At 45.3% G+C, this 20571-nt stretch overlaps 1 pseudogene; it reads right to left on the bottom strand.

Annotated features, from left to right (window-relative positions):
* Positions 1–20571, bottom strand: part of LOC123441643 — a 35778-nt pseudogene that overhangs the window by 933 nt on the left and 14274 nt on the right.

Below are 20571 nucleotides of genomic sequence, written 5' to 3'. Positions count from 1 at the left end.
TACCGGATCCGAGGAGGAAGGCGAGGAGGAGGGCGCCAGAGGAGCGGAGGACGCGGCGGAGGTCGGCGCAGAAAAGGAGCAGCGGGACGGCTAGCGGGAGCTGGTAGTCGAGGACCACGCGGTAGGCGGGGGCGTCGGCGGTGACGAGGCTGGCCGTGCTGGCGGCCAGGCCGAGCAGCATGGTCACCAGCGCGCCGCTCAGCGCCTTGCCCGCGCCGGTGCTTGTCTCGGACCAGACGCCCAGCGCGGCCGCCGACAGGAGCACCGTCCAGTTGCCCCAGTGGTCGGAGGCCGGGACCAGCGGGAGGCCGCAGGACGGTAGGGCTCGGGGAGGCGCCGGCGTGCTGCAACAGCTAGGCGGGGGACAAGAGCGGTGCGGCCGGCTACGGCGGGGGAGAGAGAAGAGGGGTGGCGGGTTGAGACTCGGAAGTGTGGGGACATGACCACGAAGGCGGCCGTCACCGTCGCCGTGCACGAGGTCGCCGACGAGGCCGAGCACGCCGCCGCGGTCACCGGGGACGAGGTCGTCGTCGCTCTGCCCTCTCCTTTCGAGGCCGATCGGTCGAGATGTACCAGGCAATCCCGTATAGCGCGGGCCGGCTGCCGGCGTGGCCGCGGTGGTCCGAGAAGGCCAAGGCCGAGGGCGCGGGCAGCCAGGAGGGCGCGTCGGCGAGGGGCGACGGCGGGGAGGCGGGCGGTGGCGGAGAGCCCGGTGCTGGTGGTGGGGAGGCGAGGGTGATTGCGAGGGGGTTCACGTAAAAATGAAATGTTTTTTAACTCACAAAAGGACCGCGGGTTGAATAGCCAAAAACATAAGGACTTTTTTGCAAAACCGCCAGCGACGTACGGCAGAAGCGATCCGTGGTTTATTATTAGGGGAGATTTAATCTGTGCTTCATGTGAAGGAGTTGTCAACTAGAGAGTTGCCCTTTGATGTTTAGTCTAGCCCCTGGTAATATTGGTTGCAATACAAATCCATGTTTAGGTGTGGTTTGGTTGTTCTTTACTTGCTAGGAAATAGTGTTGTTTTAGAGATGCTGAAATATTTCTAAGTCTGAAATCTGTTATATTTTGTTGCTGTCTTTGCATGAGTTTATCTTGTGATCTGTAGCTCTTTTCAGGTTGGTGCAATGGAGTTAGTTGTATAATTTAGGATTCTCTAGCATGCTGTGAATTTTCATGCCATTTGGAGTCATGTAGCTTATGGTTTTGCTGCTGTCAATATGCCTTTAGATCGAAAACTGTAGTTTCATAAATTGTTATTTTCACCAAGTCTGAAACTGTGTGTGAGAAGCCATTTTGTGACTTCTTTTCCTAGTGATCCATGCTTCCATGCTAGTTGTTGTTAGTTGTATGTTGTAGTGATTCTTGCCCTCTATCATCTCATGCCTTGGTTGAGCATATTGGAATTGTGTAGCTCGTAGTTGTGGGGTGTAGAAAATGCCATGTGGCTGATTTTGGCAGATTGTAGTGATTTCTTGTTTTGCTCGTAGTTGTTGAACCGTTGCTCCGTTTTGATCGTGTCCTATATGAAACTTGCTTAGAATCTCGTGTAGTTTCATATTATCTTGCTGGTTATGTGTTTTGAAATGTTGTGGATGCCATTTGCACACATATTGCATTCATGCCATCATATCTTGCGGTGTCCGTATCTTTTAATCCGTAGCTCCGTTGGAGATGTTCTCTATGTGTAAATTGCTTGTAACGACGCATAGAATCACATGAACCTATTTGTTTTGCTGTTTAACAACTATTTAAATATGTTAGATCAGATCTGAACAGAATTGTAAATTAACATGTGAGGTCGTTCCGGAGGTGCTATATGTCATTTCCGACCTCATTTAAAATGCCTAGATAGGTAGTTTAATTACGCTCCACCTCTTGCCATATGTAACCACATTTAATATTGCCATGTACCTAATCGGGATAGAACTAAATAATTGAATGTGGAGTATCGTCAGTATGCAACTCGTTTCATATTGGACTTCACTTAATGTGTAGTGTTTGATTGTGTGAATTGTCATGCCATGTCTTGCATGTTCAGCTGCTCATGCATCATATGTGTTGTGCATCGTGTGGTTAATATCGTGTGTTGATTCTTGTTTCCAGTTGCTTCGTCTCGATAGAGTTCCGCAAGTGTGTCGGAAAGTGAGGACCCGTTCGACTACATCGGTTTGTCTGCTTCACGGAGGCATTCTTCTTCCAAGCGGGATCTCAGGCAAGATGACCATTTCCCAAGATACCATTACTATCATTGCCATGCTAGTTTTATCACTTCTATCGTTATTGTCTCGTTGCCTACCACCTGTTAAATATCAGCCTCTCAACAATGCCATGAAAACCTTAACCTGTTCACAACCTAGCAACCCACTGATTGGCTATGTTACCGCTTGCTTTCCATGTGTTAGCATTGCTAGTTGCAGGTGCAGTTGCTTCCATGTGACAACATGGGTTCCTTGATATATCACCCTATTAAATGCTATTTAATTTAATGCACCTACATACTTGGTAAAAGGTGGAAGGCTTGGCCTTTCTAGCCTGGTGTTTTGTTCCACCTTTGCCCCCTTAGTTTCGGCTATCGGTGTTATGTTCCATAATTAGGTGCTCCTAACACAATCAGGGTTGTTATGGGGACCCCCTTGATAATTTGTTTTAAATTAAAGCTGGTCTGGCAAAGCCCAACATTGGTACTACATTTGCCCAACATAATAACTTTGTTAATACTGAAAGCATAGGGCATCATGAACCCGAGGAGTAATTCTACATAATACAGGGGGGCCAGTGCTGATGGTGCCGGTCCAAAATAGAGCACTGTGCGGGGCCAACCCACGGCAACTTGGGAGATTTCTATCAGGCCACCATACGCGTCGCTCATCCGTCGTGTCCTGAGAACGAGATACACGACTCCTATCGGGATCGTCGACACGCCGGGCGGCCTTGCTAGATTAGTTTTATCTTTGACGAGATATCTTGTGCATCGGGATTCCGGTGATGCTTTGGGTAATCTCAGAGTTGAGGTTTTCCACTTAGGAGTCCGACAAGATCGCGAGCGTCGTGATCGAGGATTTCTATGCGGCTTGTGGTAATTTGTGATGGATTAGTTGGAGCACCCCTGCAGGGTTAAATCTTTTCGGAAAGCCGTGCCCGCGGTTATGTGGCAACGTGGAAACTTTGTTTAACACTGGTTCTAGATAACTTGAAGTTAACTTAATTAAAATATGCCAACTGAATGCGTAACCGTGACTGTCTCTTTCGTGAGTTCCTTCTCCGATCGAGGACACGGTGGGGTTATGTCTGACGTAGGTAGGTGATCAGGATCATTCATTTGATCATCAGTAGTTCACGTCTGTTATGCGTAGATCATCCCTCTCTTATTCTTGTACTCGTAAGTTTAGCCACCAAATACATGCTTAGCCGCTGCTGCAACCTCACCACTTAACCTTACCTCACCCATTAAGCTTTGCTAGTCTTGATACCTTTGGAAATGAGATTGCTGAGTCTCCTGTGGCTCACAGATTACTACAACACCAGTTGTAGGTATAGGTAAAGGTTACTTGACGCGAGCGCGTTGATTGTTCATTTGGAGTTGCTTCTTCTTCTTCTTCTTCTTCTCTTCGATCTAGGATGGGTTCCAGGCCGGTAGCCTGGGATAGCAAGGAAGGACGTAGTTCTTCTTTTCTCGTTTGTTCTCGTCCGTAGTTGGACCCTGCTCTTCTTCGTGTTATTTATGTACTATACTGATGTGACTTTGATATAGCTTGTGGCGAGTGTAAGCCAACTCTATATATATACCTCTTCTTTTCAGTACATGTACTTGTAACGATATCCATTCGTACGAAACGACGACATGCGCTTCTATCCCTGATGAGGCCCTCGTGCCAAATTAAGGATAGGGTCACATCTTGGTCGTGACAATGTCCCTGCGTTAGCTCATGTTAGCCTACATCTTGCCATGTCATGCATCATGTCGCATATGTTGCTGTCATTTATCGTTTATTCCCCCTCTTCTTACCGGTAGACCCAGAGACTGACGCTGCTGTCGGGTACATCTACGACCCTGCCGACCAGCCTTTTGCCGCAGAGCAGCAAGGCAAGCAAACCCCCCTGATCATTCCTATATCGCATATTCTTTCTTCCTCAGGCTTGCATTAGAATTTTGCTACTGTTGTAGTTAGCTCCTATATCTGATGCATAGCATTTTGCTACTGTTGTAGTTAGCTCCTATATCTGATGCATAGCATGTTTTTGATGAACTGCTACTTTCAGTACTGTACTTTAAATCTGCTTAGTATAGGTGGAGCTGTCATCCCTTCTGACCCCGTAGTCCAGTTGCCTCGCTTTGCTTACAAATCTCGATCCCTGATCGACGAGCCAGACCCGACACATCACATACACCCCCTTAGTTCTATGACACTACAGGGATATTATCGGGTACCGAGGGTGACACCTCGCTAAGTACTCCTGATGATATCTCTGTAGTACAGCTAGTCGGTCGTGGTTATCGAGGGTGATTCCTCCTTCACCATTCCCGACGATGCCTCTGTCGTGCAACCCCTCAAGTGTGGGACCCCCGAGGGTGATTCCTCTAAGCCCACCTTGACGGATACATCGTTCGAAATCCAACAAGGGTGATACCTCGGATTCCCCTCGATGTTACAACCACACAGTTACCCGACCATGTTACTGGGATCATTGGTGATTAGTTGTTAAGACGGGTGGATTCCCGCGAGATTGTGTCGATGGGCTAATTAAAATGATAATGGATTTGGGTATTTGATCTGGGTTGGTCGAAAGGCCTTATTACGCACTAACCGTCTGCGTGGGAAGAATTATGGGTACTCGACGTCGCGGTATCAGCCGAAGCTCTTCAGATGTCAACGATGTAGCGGCGCGCGCCCGAGTGGTCCCGAGATGCATCACTCTTGTATTAAGGGGTGCTAGGACTGACGTCGGCCGCCCTCGCATCGTGCAGGAGCGCGGAGGGGAAGTGTACCCATGAACCCTCTGTGCTTAGGAGTTAGACCGACGGGCTGGCCTGTGTGCTGAGCTTAGGTGGGGCTGCGACGTGTCGATATTCCGAGGCGGGACAGGACCCAGAAAAGTGTGTGTCCAGCCAGAGTGTTATCGAGCGCGTCGGGGAATATGTTCTGCACCACCGTAGGGAAGAACTTATCTATTTGAATAGCCGTGTCCACGGTTACAGGACGACTTGGAGTTGTGCCCTGATCTTATACAACTACAATTGTTACTTAACTGGAATTAGTTGCCCCGGGATTGCTTCCTCGCAGGGAGTCGAGGGAGGATCTCTGGGCGTGACCTCACTTTAATATTGCTGCAGCAATATGACTATTAATTGTGTTACACCTGTTGTACTCTCGTCTATTGCTGCAATACCCTGAAGATGCTAGTCTTAGATAGGACTAGGCCTTCTCTCTCTATTCTCGAATTGCTGTAGTCAGTTGTAATGCCCCAAGTGTGTAGCTCACCATATTTGGAACCTTGTCTATGTGAGTCAACTTGTCATGGATATGAGAGCTCAATGCATGTGATATTTCATGTGATGCTTCCCTTGTTTATATTCTCTTTTGCATGCATGCATCCATGCCATCCCATTCATACCATGTCTTATGCTATTACCTTGTGAGCTTATGTGTTGGTGTGATCCTTGTGATGTGGTGATGTGGTGTGGTATGTGTTGATAAGTGGAGTGGTGCATTTGCTTGTAGCACTATGTGGTTGCTCTAGGGTTATAAAACTTCCCCCCTCTCTTTTATCCTAAGCCAAATAATATTTGCTCCTTCTCTGTTTAAAAAAAATGTCCAGGGTTTAGCATATTTTGTGGTGGAATTGTAGAGGTGAAGTTGCTGCTTTAATCCTTATTTGAAAGGTGCAAATATATCCAAAACAGACAATATAAATGCTGTTTTGAAAATATTTAATTGCCCCAAACAATCCTTTTCTGTTTTTTTCAAATGGGTCATAATTCCCTTATGACCAGGGGGTATTTTGTTTTATTTAAAACCCCATCCATTTTGCCTTGGATTTAGGTCCTTCTCTGGTTTATTTATAAATAGAAACCCCCCTGAGGGTGACTTCTCTCTTTCTGGTGCCACGGGTGGGCTCTCCCCCCCTGCGTGGCCCATTCCTTCCCAGTTACGCATGGCAGCCCAGCTAGGCGACCCCCCTTCTTCTTCAGACGGCGTTGCCTCCCCGCACTGCTTTCCGTCAGGTTCCCAAGAGGAGAGCACATCAGATGACTCCGTCCATCCCATCAGTGGCCCTTAAAGCCTCGGCGTCCGGGCCTCTCTTCCCCTAGGGTTCCTCCCATCCCCATATGCGCCGCCACCATCTCCCTCCACCTCTTCCTTCCCCCTCAGGTAACATTATGTAGCTAGGGTGCAGAGAGGAGAGAAGAGCCCAGCCGTCGACTACCCCGCTCCCGTCGTCGTCTGGCGCAGCCGCCATGTCCAGGGGCTCGGGGCTGCACCCCGCGCTCCATTCCCGTCCTCGGTGAGGCCGGGGAGTGACCTCACCGACGGCCAGGACCTCGTCTACGGCTCGGTCCCGGCGCACTCCTTCCTCTTCCTTGGTTCTATGGCAGAGCATCTTCGGTCTTCGTCAGGGCGTCTTATTCCGGCTTCTTCCCACTCGATCGGCGCCCCTCTCTTCCTTCCGTAGGTGAGCAGCCTCTCCTCCTCCCTTCCCTCGGTTAGATCCGGCAGTAGATCGAGGCCGACCTCTCTGATCAGAGAAGGCCAGGTCAGTTCATGGTGTGATGTGTGCTCTGTGTAGCGTTTGTGCTCGGGCTGTGCAACGTAGAGGAGCAGGGCATCCGTCAGGTTCGAGTAGCAGCGTAGTTGACCTCTCCCTCGAGCAGTAGTAGCAAGTAGGCAAGCCCGACGACGTCTCTGGTGTTGTCGACGTCCCTGCAAGATGCAGAGCAGGGGGCCCTCGTACCTTACCTTGGATGTTACCCCCTGTTCTGCCGAGATCTCCATCATAGCATAGTGGCGCATGTGTTGTGGTGGTTCTGGCGCATTGTGGGTTCGAGTCCCAGAGAGAGCACCCCCCTTTTTTTTGAATTTGTTTCGACAGTGGCATAGCAGCAGCAGAGTAGTTCCCTGGCTTGACTTCCCTACTGTGTCAAGAAAAGGTGCAGTAGCGTAGTGGTGTTGTTGTGTGGGTGTGTAGCAGGGGGTTTGGGGTTCGATCCCCCTCCCCATCAGTTTTATTTTGTTGCTTTCCTTTTTTTTTTCTGTTTTGTATTGTTTGCTTTTCTAGTTGATGTGGTATGCTCTATAGATTGTGTGGGGTTTATTTTAGCTCAGCAGAAGCTTGTTCTTGTTCCTGAGGCTATAGTAGGTGATGACACATCTTATGTAGGATAGCATGTATAAGAATTGAAGCATATGTGCATATGTAGTTCTAGCCTATATTTGTTGTGTGTGATTGCACTAGTGAATATCACATGTGTAGATGCATGACATGATATTTATGTGGGGTGTGATTTTGTGCATGTGAGTTTAGCTCATGCCCTATTGGTGCAAGTAGTGTGTGATGTGAGTGTGTGTGTGGGTTTCCCCCCTCACCTACCTTGTGTTTGTGTAGGTGCTCTCCTCATGATGGTGTGGTAAGTGTGTGGTGACCCACATGTGTCCAAGGCTTGGTGAGCCTTGGATGTGCACATGTGCTAACTTGTGTGTGTAGGAGTAGAGTGCATGATGTGTGTGTAGCTAGTGGTGGTGATTCTAGCAAGTGTAGGTGATTTTATGCATGTGCTTGATGTGTGTGGTGTGTGGTGGTGTGCTAAGACACATGAGCATGAGGTGTACCCCTCATGTGCACCAATGTAGTGTTGTTAGAGTGCAAGTGCTTGTGTGGGTATTGTTCTAGTGAATAGCACATGTGATGATGCACTATTCACTAGATATGATTCCATGTAGATTTTCTTTTCTGGTTTGTGCCCAATTGTTCTAAGAAAGTGCATAGGTATTATATATGTTTTTGGGGTAGAATCATCCCAGGAATCCATTGGTGAAGTCAGTTTTGCCTTTGGAATACTTTCTGGAGATGACATATTTCAGATTTGTTCTATGTTTGGAGCTTGGTTCCATGAGATGTGGTGAGCCCAAGAGGTTGATTCCTTGTTGTGGCATTAGAGGATGAACCCCTCTACCACTTGTTGCTTTTGTTTCATGCTTAGTAGTTCATATGTGCAAGTGGTGCCTAGTCAAAGTAGGCATCTGGCTGAAATTCCAGATTAGTGAAAATCTGTGATTTTCACAAAGTCTCAGAATCTGCTTATATTTTCTTCTCCTGTTGTTGAGCTTGTGCAGGTCCATGTGTTGTGATTCAGCCTTAGCTATCAACTGGGAACTTGTAGCTTTTGTGTTTGTCTAGCTCTCTGTAAATTTTCATTCCATTTGGAGCCTTGTAGATATTGTTTTGGGTGCTGTCAAAATGCTTCAGAGCGTAAACAGCTAGTGAGAATCTGGAATTTTCTCTAAGCCCCTGAAAACTGATATTTTTGGTCAAGTTAGCAACTATGTATCTTTCTGTGTGAAACTCCTTTGCATTATATTTTTGCTTGTGCTTGTAGTACTCTTGGATAGCTACTGCCACATATCTTATTTGGCATATTTGGGTGGCTGTAGGTGCTTTGCATGTAGCTCTCAAAGGGCTATGATGCTGTTTATGGCAGATTGTATAATTTTGATGTTTTGATGCTTGTGAGTGCATAGATGAGGGTGTGGTGATATTCTTTGCACCACCCCATCCATGTTGGTTTGTTTTATGTATTGGCAACCTGGAAACACCAGAGTTATGCCATTGGAGTGTGTTGTGATGTATTTGACACGTAGCACTTCATTTCTTGTTTCGTTGTTTCCCGTTGATCCGTAGCTCTGTTTGTAATGTTCCTTATATGCTTTTGCATCGTTTTCACGTGACGCATCTATTCATGTCATTCTCATGCATTACAAGATAGCTTAGGGTGCAGTTCTGTCTAGGAACATGTATTTACTTCTCATGCTTGTGCTAGTGAGTAGAATAGAGATGCATGTTCATATTCATCTCATGCATCATGTGCTTGTTGCATCTTGAGGTGCTGTTGTTCATTGGATGATATTTTTATGTTGGGTAGCACCAGGATCGGAGAACGAGTACGTGGATTCGGGAGAGTACGTGCAGGACGAACAAGAGCAGTTCCAAGCTGAGGACATCACAGGCAAGATGATATGACCTTGATTCCATCTCTAGACTTGTTATGCTAGATTACGTTTCTTTTCTTCCGTCATATGCTCGCTGCCTACCACTGAAATAATTGCCTCCTGATATTGCCATGAAACCCAAAAACTTATCCCTTCCTAGCAAATCTTGAATGGCTAAGTAGGCTTTGCTAAGCTTCTAATGTTAGCGTTGCTAGTTGGAGGTGCTTTGTCTCATGTGATATCATGAGCTTGATATCATTATCTTAATTCTGTTATTTTAATTAATGCACCTATATACTTGGTAAATAACGGAAGGCCTAGCCTTTTGCCGGGTGTTTTGTTCCGTTATTGCCGCCATAGTTACCAACTACCGGTGTTTGATTCCATAATGATTGCTCCTAACACGTTCAGGGTTGATATGGGGACCCCCTTGATAAATCGCGTAGAGTTAAGACTTGTCCGGCAGGACCCAACATTGGTGTTAATTTGCTAATCACCTAATAATAATCTGCATAGGGAATGATCACCCCGAGGATCTTTAACCAACAACCCGGGCCAGTGCTCCTCATGAGTGTTGGTCCAATCTAGAGTCGTGTGCGGGGCCAACCCCGGGCTACTCGGGAGATGTCTATCAGGCCACCGTACGCTGTGCTCATCTGACGTGTCCTGAGACTGAGATACGCGGCTCTTATCAGGGTCGTCGACACGTCGGAGGTCCTGCTAGTCTTGTCTTACCTTAGCGATATATCTTGCGTATAGGAATCCCGGTAAGATTTGGTTCTCCCCAGAGTTGAGGTTTTCCTCCAAGGAATCCGACGAGATCACGAGATTCGTGATAGAGGATTACTTTGCGTCCCGTGTATGTTTGTGATGGACTAGTTGGAGCACCCCTGCAGGGTTTAATCTTTCGGAAAACCGTGCCCGCGGTTATGTGGCAACTTGGAATATTTGTTAACATCCGGTAATAGATAACTTAAACATAAGCTAATAAAATTGCCAACTGTGTGCGTAACCATGACTGTCCCCTTCGAAGATCTCTCTTCTAATGGGAACACGGTGGGGTTATGATTGATGTAAGTAGGTGTTCAGGATCACTTTGTGATCATCTATTCATCGATCGCTAGTATAGACCACCTCCAATACATGTTCTACGTAAGTTAGCCACTATAAAGCTTAGGATGCCGCAACCTAAACACTCCACCTTCCTTACCTAATAACTTGACTAGTTCTGGCACCGAGGTCATAGATTGCTGAGTCCCCGTGGCTCACAGATTCCTTCACAACACCAACAGGTTCAGGTACCCCCGAGACAGGTGATCCCGATGGCAAGCAACTGGCGTGGCAGTACGATGAGGAGAACGACCGCCTGTACGTGAACTATCCAAAAGATTGAGGTGTGGTTGTGATCGTGGGCAAGTATGCAGGGTAGAATAGTCATTTCTCATGTTTTGTAGTCCGTAGCGGAACTACCTTGTTTGGATGTGTGATGTAACTCTGATATATTTATGAGATGGCAGTTGAACCCCTTATTGTCATTCTTCTATTATTATGTATGTGCTATGTACCGTGCTTGCGAAACGCTTAGATGCGCTTCTTTCCAATTCGGGGCCTCGTTCCCCAAATCGGAAAGGACCGCATCTTAGTCGTTACATCAGTCCACATATAAACCCCCTTCTTTGATACATATGCATACTTATCATAGTTCTGATGTAAGTCTTGCGAGTACTTTGGATGAGTACTCATCGTTGCTTTGCTCCCCTTTGTCCCTTTGATCCATTGCTGTGACCAGATGACGGAGCCCAGGAGTGGAGTTTCCTGCCGATGTGTGTTATCCCGATGGTGTCTTCTTCACGGAGGCCGCTGAAGACCAGGAGTAGTTTAGGAGGTTCCGAGGCAGGAGGCCTCACCTTGTTCGATCATGTTTCTTTTGTGCTAGCCTTCTCTAAGGCACCCCATGTGTATGTCTGTACTCAGATATTTGTTGCTTCTGCTCACTCGTGTGTTTATCGAGCTTCTGTATTCTAGCCCTCGAGGCCCCTGGCTTGTAATATGAAGCCGATATTATTTTATTTGTGTCTAGAGTTGTGTTGTGATATCTTCCCGTGAGTCCTTGAGTTTGATCGTACGCATTTGCGTGTATGATTAGCGCACGATTAAACCGAGGGCGTCACAAGTTGGTATCAGAGCCGACTGCATGTAGGCAGCCCCCTTTCCAACTCCTTGGCCGAAGTTGAGTCTAGTGTTTGAAAACTTTACTAACACTCATGTTGTGGCTTACGGGCCCACAGCTCAATTGGGTGGTATTAGTATCTTTTACTTCTTTTCTATACTTTGGGTTCTACTCTCTCTTCTCTTTCGGGTTAAAGGTTTTGCTAACTCTAACTCTAGGTTCTCGTAACTAATTCCTCCCGGGGAGCCCCTCATCCCAGATGATGGCTTGATTCATCAGAAAACTCCGAGGATACTCTCTGAGGTTCTCTCGAGAACTTGTGCCCATCGCTCTTGCGGTTTCCCTTCCTCTGTCAACCCTTATGTATGCCTGCATGCAAATGTCGTCATACTTTTCTTTTCCAGTTGCTCTTGTTTTATGAAATGCAACGAATTATCTTATCGGTGATTCGTCCGTCATCAGTTTTCATGGGTTTCGAAGGTTCTTTGAATTGCTATTCGATCTTTTGGAATCCCTAGAAGCCTATTGCTCTGGACCTTTCTCACCTACTTGCATTATGGATAAATCCATATGTCTAGCAGCATTCGTTAAAATCCTTTGTGATTTTTCCTATGATCTTATTGATTCTACCTTGGTGTGAATTCACACAATCATCTGTTGTGACTCATAAATTATCTTCTCGCTCAGACGTCCCTCCAGATAGAGCTGGTTCTAGACAAATCAACTTTGACTGGTTGTCCATCTAAGTCCATTCAACTTACTTGTATATTGGTCGGAGCATATGATTGTGATACACCAACCTGGAAATCCTAATTCCTTTGGTAATTAAGTATCGATATTTTTCAGATGTTCTATAATCCGATGCTTTGCATTTTGCTCCCCTTTGATTGAGTACCGATACTCACATCAGATCTTTTGTGGACTGCCAGATTCATTCTGGGTTATTAATCGACGACACCCTTTGCTTTCAAAAATTCTTGTGATTGCTTCCCCTGACACAAGATGCCATTGGTAAATTGTTTCCTCTCCCTCTGATAAGTTGTACCCTACGCTTTTGTCAGCCATGCCCTTCAAGCATGTGTTAATTACTCTTGGAGTGTATGGTATATGTTCCTAAGATGCCCCGACGGGTTGAACCTATGCCTTCCTAAATCAATATGACTCGAAAAGTTTTCATGAGTCTTACTCTTCTGGTGCTTTGCCGAATATCCTTTCAAAGCTACACGTTGATCAAAGTCGAGGAGTAAATGGCAGGTGATGCATTGATGAAGTGGGAGTCGACCTTGAACTTTGTGTTCATGCCCATGGAAGCGACGTTGATACTATCATAGAAACTTCTCGTATCGATAATCATTCATTTTGTGGTTTAAATCTGGTATCTGTGATCTTGTCCTTTGCAATCGTGGTTCCGATCATGTTGTTCTACCTTGATTTCATTCTCAGACGAGTTAAAGTACTTGTCTTCTTCAGATCAATACATCGGTCCAAATTTTAATGTTGATCTACCTCCGAGTATTATTCCTTGTAACTCGAGGGCATCACGGAGCTATATAACTTCTTGTGAGCTCCTCATCAACTATGATATTTTCATTAATTCAAGTTTCCTCGTGTTTAAGTTGTTGGACACGTGAGCACATCGATAACTGGATCGAGTACGCATTGCGATTCAACAATTTTTAGTAATCTTCCTTGTTTACGAGTTTGTGCTCGATCTTGTCATTCCAAGCTATTAAGCTACATCATCATCGTCATGTTGGACCTTGACCATGCTATTTCTACTGCGACAACAGACCTTCCCTGGTACGGCGCCAGGAATCCTGCTGCTACGGCTACGCCTTCAGGGACTTCCTTGGCAAATATGCCAAGGATTCCCCCGTGGCCTTGGAGCCTTGCGTTGGTGTTCCCTCGAAGCGGAAAGGGTGATGTAGCACAGCGGCGGTAAGTATTTCCCTCAGTTTTGAGAACCAAGGTATCGATCCAATGAAGGGGTATCACAAGTGCCTGCACAAACACAAAGAGCTTGCTCCCAACGCTATGAAGGGGTTATCAATCCCTTATAGATTGTGTGCCAAGTGAGTACTGAAAGCAACAAAGTAACAAAGCAAAGTAAAAGCGAAAGTGGAAACGATAGGTGCGAATAGACCCCGGGCCGTAGTGTTTACTAGTGGCTTCTCTCATGAAAGCAAGTAGACGGTGGGTGAACGAATTACTGTCGAGCAATTGATAGAACCGCGCAAAGTCGTGACAATATCTATGGCAATGATTATATCTATAGGCATCACGTCCAAAACAAGTAGACCGATACTTTCTGCATCTACTACTATTACTCCACACGTCGACCGCTATCGAGCATGCATCTAGTGTATTAAGTCCAAAAGAACAGAGTAACGCCTTAAGCAAGATGACATGATGTATATGGACAATCTCATATCTACGACAAAGCCCACCTTGTTACCCTTGATGGCAACTATACGATGCGTGCCTTGCTGCCCCTGTTGTCACTGGGAAAGGTCACCACATGGTAAGAACCCAAAACCAAGCACTTCTCCCATTGCAAGAATCATAGATCTAGTTGTCCAAACAAAACCCAAGACTCGGAGAGACTTACAAGGATATCAAATAATGCATAAAATAAATCAGCAAAGACTCAAATATATATCATAGATAATCTGATCACAAATCCACAATTCATCGGATCTCGACAAACACACCGCCAAAGAAGATTACATCGGATAGATCTCCATGAAGATCATGGAGAACTTTGTATTGAAGATCCAAGAGAGAGAAGAAGCCATCTAGCTACTAACTACGAACCCGTAGGTCTGAAGTGAACTACTCACGAGTCATTTGAGGGGCGATGATGTTGATGTAGAAGCCCTCCAACTCCAAAGTCCCCTCCGGCAGGGCACCGGGAAGGGTCTCCAGATGAGATCTCGCGGAAACGGAAGCTTGCGGCGGCGGAAAAGTGTTTTCGTGGACGCCCTGATTTTTTCTAGATTTTTAGGGAATATATAGGCCAAAGACCTAGGGCAGGGGTCGCTAGGGAGGCCACAAGCGTGGTTGCCGCGACCTCCCCCTTGGCCGTGGCAACAGGGCTTGTGGGCTCCCTGTGGGCCCACTTGCTTGGCCCTCAAGCCTCCTGATCTTCTTCCGTTCTGGAAAAAATCATTTTGGGGATTTTATTCCTTTGGACTCAGTTCCAAAATCATATCTGGAAAGTGTCAAAAACACAGAAAAACAGGAACTGGCGCTTGGCACTGAGTTAATAAGTTAGTCCCAAAAAAGATATAAAAGGTAAACAAAACATCCAAAATTGACAAGATAGCAGCGTGAAACCATCAAAAAATATAGATACGTTTGAGACGTATCAGCTATCTATACCCTTCATCCCTGGGACACAATTCCAACTGTGCGTTAAGCTTGCATCGAGCTTTCCACATCATGTTGGTTGCCGTGAAAGGCAATCTCAATTCCAAGCTAGTACTTAATTGTGTTTCCGGCGACCTGTAGCTTCACCATTCCCTTGCTTGATGCCGTCGCTGATCGATTACATCTTCGTGAAGTTCTCGACAATTGTATTGTGATCATCATCAGCATTCCGAGCTCTTCCAGGGCATCGATCGAATGCATGATGCGAAATACCATCCTTGCCCCTCGATAATTTGTATTATCATCGACATCCTTGTTTGCCTTCCCTCCAACACAAACGTGTTCATGTTTTGTGTTGTCCCTTAAGTTCCTTGTTGTTCAGCTTATGTTATCTTCTACCTGGAGTATTACCATTGAAAGTGCGTTATATCGACTAGAGGGGGGGTGAATAGGAGATTTTTAGAATTTCATCACTGAGGAAATTCCTTTTGAGCACATCACAAAGGATTTGATGTCCTTTGAGGCTTTTGTACATGCCTGTCACGTACAATTCCTTCAACCCTACATTTTCATCAGTGACATTTGTGTTTTCCTCAAGTGAGGAAATTGACACAACAGGTGCAGTTGAAGAATCTGTAGCAGTGGTAGCATTTGAAGATTCTGGTGAAGAATTAGCAGTTTCACGATCAATGCATTTAAGACATGGAGGAATAAATTCAATTTGACTAGCGCTGATCTGTTGAGCTAGTAATGAATCATTTTCCATTCGAAGATCATCATAAGACATCCTCAGCTTCTCAAGATCAAGCTTCCTTTGAAGAAATTCGTAGGAAAGCTTCTCATGATCAGTGAGGAGTGTATCATAACGATCCTGAAGAATATCAAATCTAGACTGAAGATTTTTCATGTCATCAGTGAGGATTTGATTAAGATTCATTTCTTCATTCAACAGATCATCACTTTTGTCTAGCAGTTTTTGAAGCTTTTCCAGAGCAGTTTGTTGTTTAGTGGCAATGATGGCAAGTTTACTGTAACTGGGTTTTTTGTAATCATCATGTTCACAGTCACTTGAATCAGAGGAGGAGGCATTATGTGATACCTTTGAACCTTTTGCCATGAAGCAATAGGTTGGAGCGAAGTCATCAGCATAGTCATCAGTATGGATGGTGCACTCATTTTCTTCAATATTGAAGATTGACTTGCTGACGAAATTGGTTGCTAGTGCAAGACTAGCCTGTCCGGATTCTGAATCTTCTCCAGAGCCTTCTTCATCATCACATTCTTCTGATTCTGCCTCGGAATCCATTTCCTTGCCAATAAGTGCCCGAGCCTTTCTGAAGCTAGTCTTCTTGTGTGAGGAAGACTTTGAAGATGAGGATTTTGAGGATTTCTTCTTCTTCCTTGAGTCATCAGAACTGTCATCCTTGTATTTCTTCTTCTTTGATTCCTTTCCCCAGCAAGGACAATCAGCAATGTAATGACCTGATTTCTTGCACTTGTGACAGGTCCGTTTCTTGTAGTCCTCAGATGCAGATTCTGATTTCCTCATGTCTCTTCTTGATGATTTACCGAACTGGCCTCGTCGTGTAAATCTTTGGAATTTCCTCACAAGCATTGCAAGCTCCTGTCCAAATTCTTCAGGGTCACAACTGCTGTCATCTGTTTCTTCTTCAGATGAGGAAATTGCTCTAGCCTTCAGTGCTCGTGGTCTGGAATAGCTTGGTCCATATAGATCTCTCTTTTCTTCTTGCTGGAATTCATGAGTATTTAGCCTTTCAAGAATATCAGCTGGATCTAGCATCTTGTAGTCTGGTCTTTCTTGAATCATCAGAACTAGAGTGTCAAATGAAGGATCCAAGGATCTCAGCAGTTTCTTCACAACTTCGTGATCTGTGATGTCTCGAGCTCCCAGTGCTTGCAGTTCATTTGATATATCAGTGAGGCGATCAAAGGTGTCTTGGCAGCATTCATTGTCATGTCTCTTGAAACGATTGAAGAGATTGCGAAGAATATCAACACGAGAGTCACGCTGGGTTGATACTCCTTCATTTACCTTGCACAATCTCTCCCAGATCAGTGTTGCAGATCCCAAAGCACTTACTCTTCCAAACTGACCTGGGCTCAAATAGCCACAGATGATGTTCTTCGCTTGAGAATCGAGTTGCTTAAATCTCTTCACATCAGCTGCAGTGACACTAGCAGAAACGAGGGGAACGCCATTTTCCACAATATACCAGAGATCATTGTCAATTGCTTGCAGATGCATTTGCATTTTGTTCTTCCAGAAAGGAAAGTTCTTCCCTTCGTAGGTGGGACATGGTGCAGTCACCTTGAACATGCCTGCAGTCGACATAACTAAAACTCCAGGTGGTTAAACCAAAATCACACAGAACAAGGGAGTACCTTGCTCTGATACCAATTGAAAGTGCGTTATATCGACTAGAGGGGGGGTGAATAGGAGATTTTTAGAATTTCATTACTGAGGAAATTCCTTTTGAGGAAATTCCTCACTGATGACTAACTTACAGCGGAAACAGTTAAGGATCAGTTGTGCAATCATTTACAATAGCAGTATTACAGAGTGAAGATTATGAAAACAGATTGCACAGCAAGCAGGCACGCAGAATACAGATGATGATTTACTTAAGTGAAGAATTTGAGGTTGAGGAAATTCAGAGAAAGTCTTCAGCAAATTCTTCAAACAGTCACAGAGAAAGTCATCAACACATAATATAGAGAATGTAAAGAGTTGAGGAATTAGAACCCGATTCTTGGTGAAGACTGTTGTTGATGACCCAGTTCCAACTGCTGTGACAGTTGTACATCTGGTTTGGAGCGGCTTGGTATTTAAACCAAAGGACACCCAGTCCCGGGACACACAGTCCCTACCGTATTCTCCTTGAGCTAAGGACACACAGTCCTCGCCCAACACTCGTGGTAAGTCTTCAGGGCAGACTTCCAAACCCTCACAAACTCGGTCACACCCGGCGATCCACAATTGACTGCTGGATTGCTCTAGACCATGACGCCTAACCGTCTGGAGGATGCACAGTCCTCAAAGGTAAAAGGCTTCAGTCCCACACAGGAACAACTTCTTCAGTGATGCTCAATCACTAGGTTTGGTTTGTGGTTTCGGTGGGTGGTGTATTTCCTCACTGATGATTTACTCTCGAAAGCTCTGAGGAATTGGGTTGCTCTTATGACAAGTGTCAGTTTCTAGCGGAGCAGCCAACCAGCTAGTGGTTGTGGGGGGCAGCTATTTATAGCCTGGGAGCATCCCGACATGATTTGACATTAATGCCCTTAAATAATATGACCGTTGGAGTGGATAAGATCAGTGACTTGGCGTGGCTTATCGAAACGGTCGGAACTCTCAACTGTGAGAGTCCTCATGTCACTCATATTCCTCACTTGAGGCTTTTGGTAGGATCTGGCTTGGGTTGAGCATCATGAGGAAATCCATTCCATAGTGTTACTTTGACCCCCTTTAACAGTACGGTGTTCCTATTCATCAAATGCGAAGAAAGTAAAACAGAAAACGTAAATCTTCATGCTTCAATTTCTTCAGAACGATTTTCTTCAGGAACCACCGATCTTCTCAATATCAATATCTTCATGAGGAATATCAATTTCATCGCAAATTCTTTGCGATTCATTTCTTCAGCTTCAGACCAATTTCTTCAACTGAAGACATATATTTTTAGGGGTCGATATTCTTCAAATATCTCAAACTCCTCAATGACTTATAGATCTTGTGTACACTTAAAAACACATTAGATACTTAACCTATAAGTCTTCAAACCACCAAAATCACTAAGCGGCACTAGATGCACTTACAATCTCCCCCTTTTTGGTGGTTGATGACAATTAGGTTAAGTCTTCAACAGGGATCAAAAATATGAAGTGTAAATACTCATTTGAGGAATTTGAAAACAAGATTCACAGAGACTCCCCCTGAAGATGTGCATACCATCAAAAATATGAAGTGTAAATACTCATTTGAGGAATTTGAAAACAAGATTCACAGAGACTCCCCCTGAAGATGTGCATACCTTGAGGATTTTGCTTTCATAGCATATGCACATTGATGATTTATATCATGGAGATCTCCCCCTGAATCTTGTAAATTATGCATACATATAATATGTCATATGAAGAATATGAAGATGCATGATGGCAAATGGTATCTGACGAATTCCAGCATGCGTGTATTAAAACTTGAGGAATAAGCATGCGAAGAAAAATGTTCAAAAAGCGTCAGAGTACCATCGGGCTTAAGTTACAACTCCTTACATAAAAACTTCAGAAGAGCCAAGAGTTTGTAACTTAAATATAGTTCATAAGCCCCAAAAATAAATCCCGTTTGAAGACTAACTCTCAAGTTTCTCCCCTTTGTCATCAAGGGACAAAAAGGGACAAACTAAGGAATAACGCCCGTGAAGACTTCATTGCTTGGCAGTTGATGAAGATCCTTGGCGCTTCTTGGGTGTAGTCTTCTTCCTTGGGCCGGTTGCGGTGTCAAGGTGTTCCTCATCAGATTCGGCAGTGCGGAAGGACGAGAAGGAACTGTCTTCAAGATCTGGCACAGGAACGGGCCTGAACTTCTTCTTGGGAGGCCACGACCAATCAAAGTCCTGCTCAAAGTTCAATTCTTCAAGCTCAGTCTGGGTCTTCAGATGTGCAAGTGTAGCCCAGGTGCGATCAAAAACCTCATGCAGATAGTGATGATTAAGCTTCACACTGTTCTGTGTCTCAGTGAGGGTTTTCACAATGGCACCAAACTGGCGTTTGACCCATTTGTGATTGTGATCCACCTTTTGATGAAGACTGAGAATAAGCTCTCTGGTGTTTAGCACGTGAGGAGGAACAGGGCTTGGCGGACGAGACTCAGTGTCGTCCCATGAGGAATATGCATCTGGTTCTTTGAACTGGCCATCAAGTGGCCTGCTTCCTTCATCAATCACAGACTTGCCTTTTCCCTCAATGGGCTCGAAAGTCTTCTTGTTGACCCGGATAGGAGGCATATAACCAACATGGTTCTAGAAATCTGCGTGAAAGTTGATGCCTGTCCTTGTCTTGAGGAATCTCATGATCCATGGTGCATAGATTTTGTGATCATAGGGGCACATTGCATTGTCAGCCAAAGTCCTCAAGAAGAAATCATGGATATTCATGGGGATACCGTGAATGATGTTGAAGAGGATGTTCTTCATGAGGCCGACGACATCTTCGTCATCATCATGGCCTTTGATTGGCGCTAGCACACTGCAGAGAATGCGGTAGACAGACCGTGGTGTGTACTTTAGCTCATGGACAAGGAATGTGGTTCTTGAGGGTTTTCCTGCAGCCAAAGGCTTCATGAGGACTTCCATCATTCCATTTGGCAGCTCACGCTCACCATAAAGCTTCACTGCCCCTTCTGAAGGAATTGGTACGGGCAGTTCTCTGAGGAGTTCAGACGCTGGAGCCCTGTAGTGAGTATTTAGGGTCATCCAGTCGAACACCCAAGTGTTGATGTCATCAGCATTGCCCGAAATGTGCAGAGTTGAATAGAACTGAAGAATTAGCTCACTATTCCAATCTGATATGTCAGAGCACATAGGGAGCAAACCTGCATCATGTAGGACACTGAGGACTGGTTCCATGCAGGGAATTTCTTCAAGGTCAGCATGAGGAATGTGCCTGTGTTGGAATATTTTGTTGCGGCCACAGAGCACAGAAGCATACTAGTTCATCTGCGTGCGTGTCCAAAACTTCAGATGCCTCATTTGAGGCTTGTCATAAGGATTCTCTCCGATGAAATACATACGTTCCTCAAAGAAA

The sequence above is a fragment of the Hordeum vulgare genome, chromosome 3H (assembly GCF_904849725.1).
Source record: "Hordeum vulgare subsp. vulgare chromosome 3H, MorexV3_pseudomolecules_assembly, whole genome shotgun sequence".
Classification (NCBI taxonomy): Eukaryota; Viridiplantae; Streptophyta; class Magnoliopsida; order Poales; family Poaceae; genus Hordeum; species Hordeum vulgare.
Note: the sequence above shows the minus strand (reverse complement) of the source record. Positions and strands in the feature narration are given on the sequence as shown.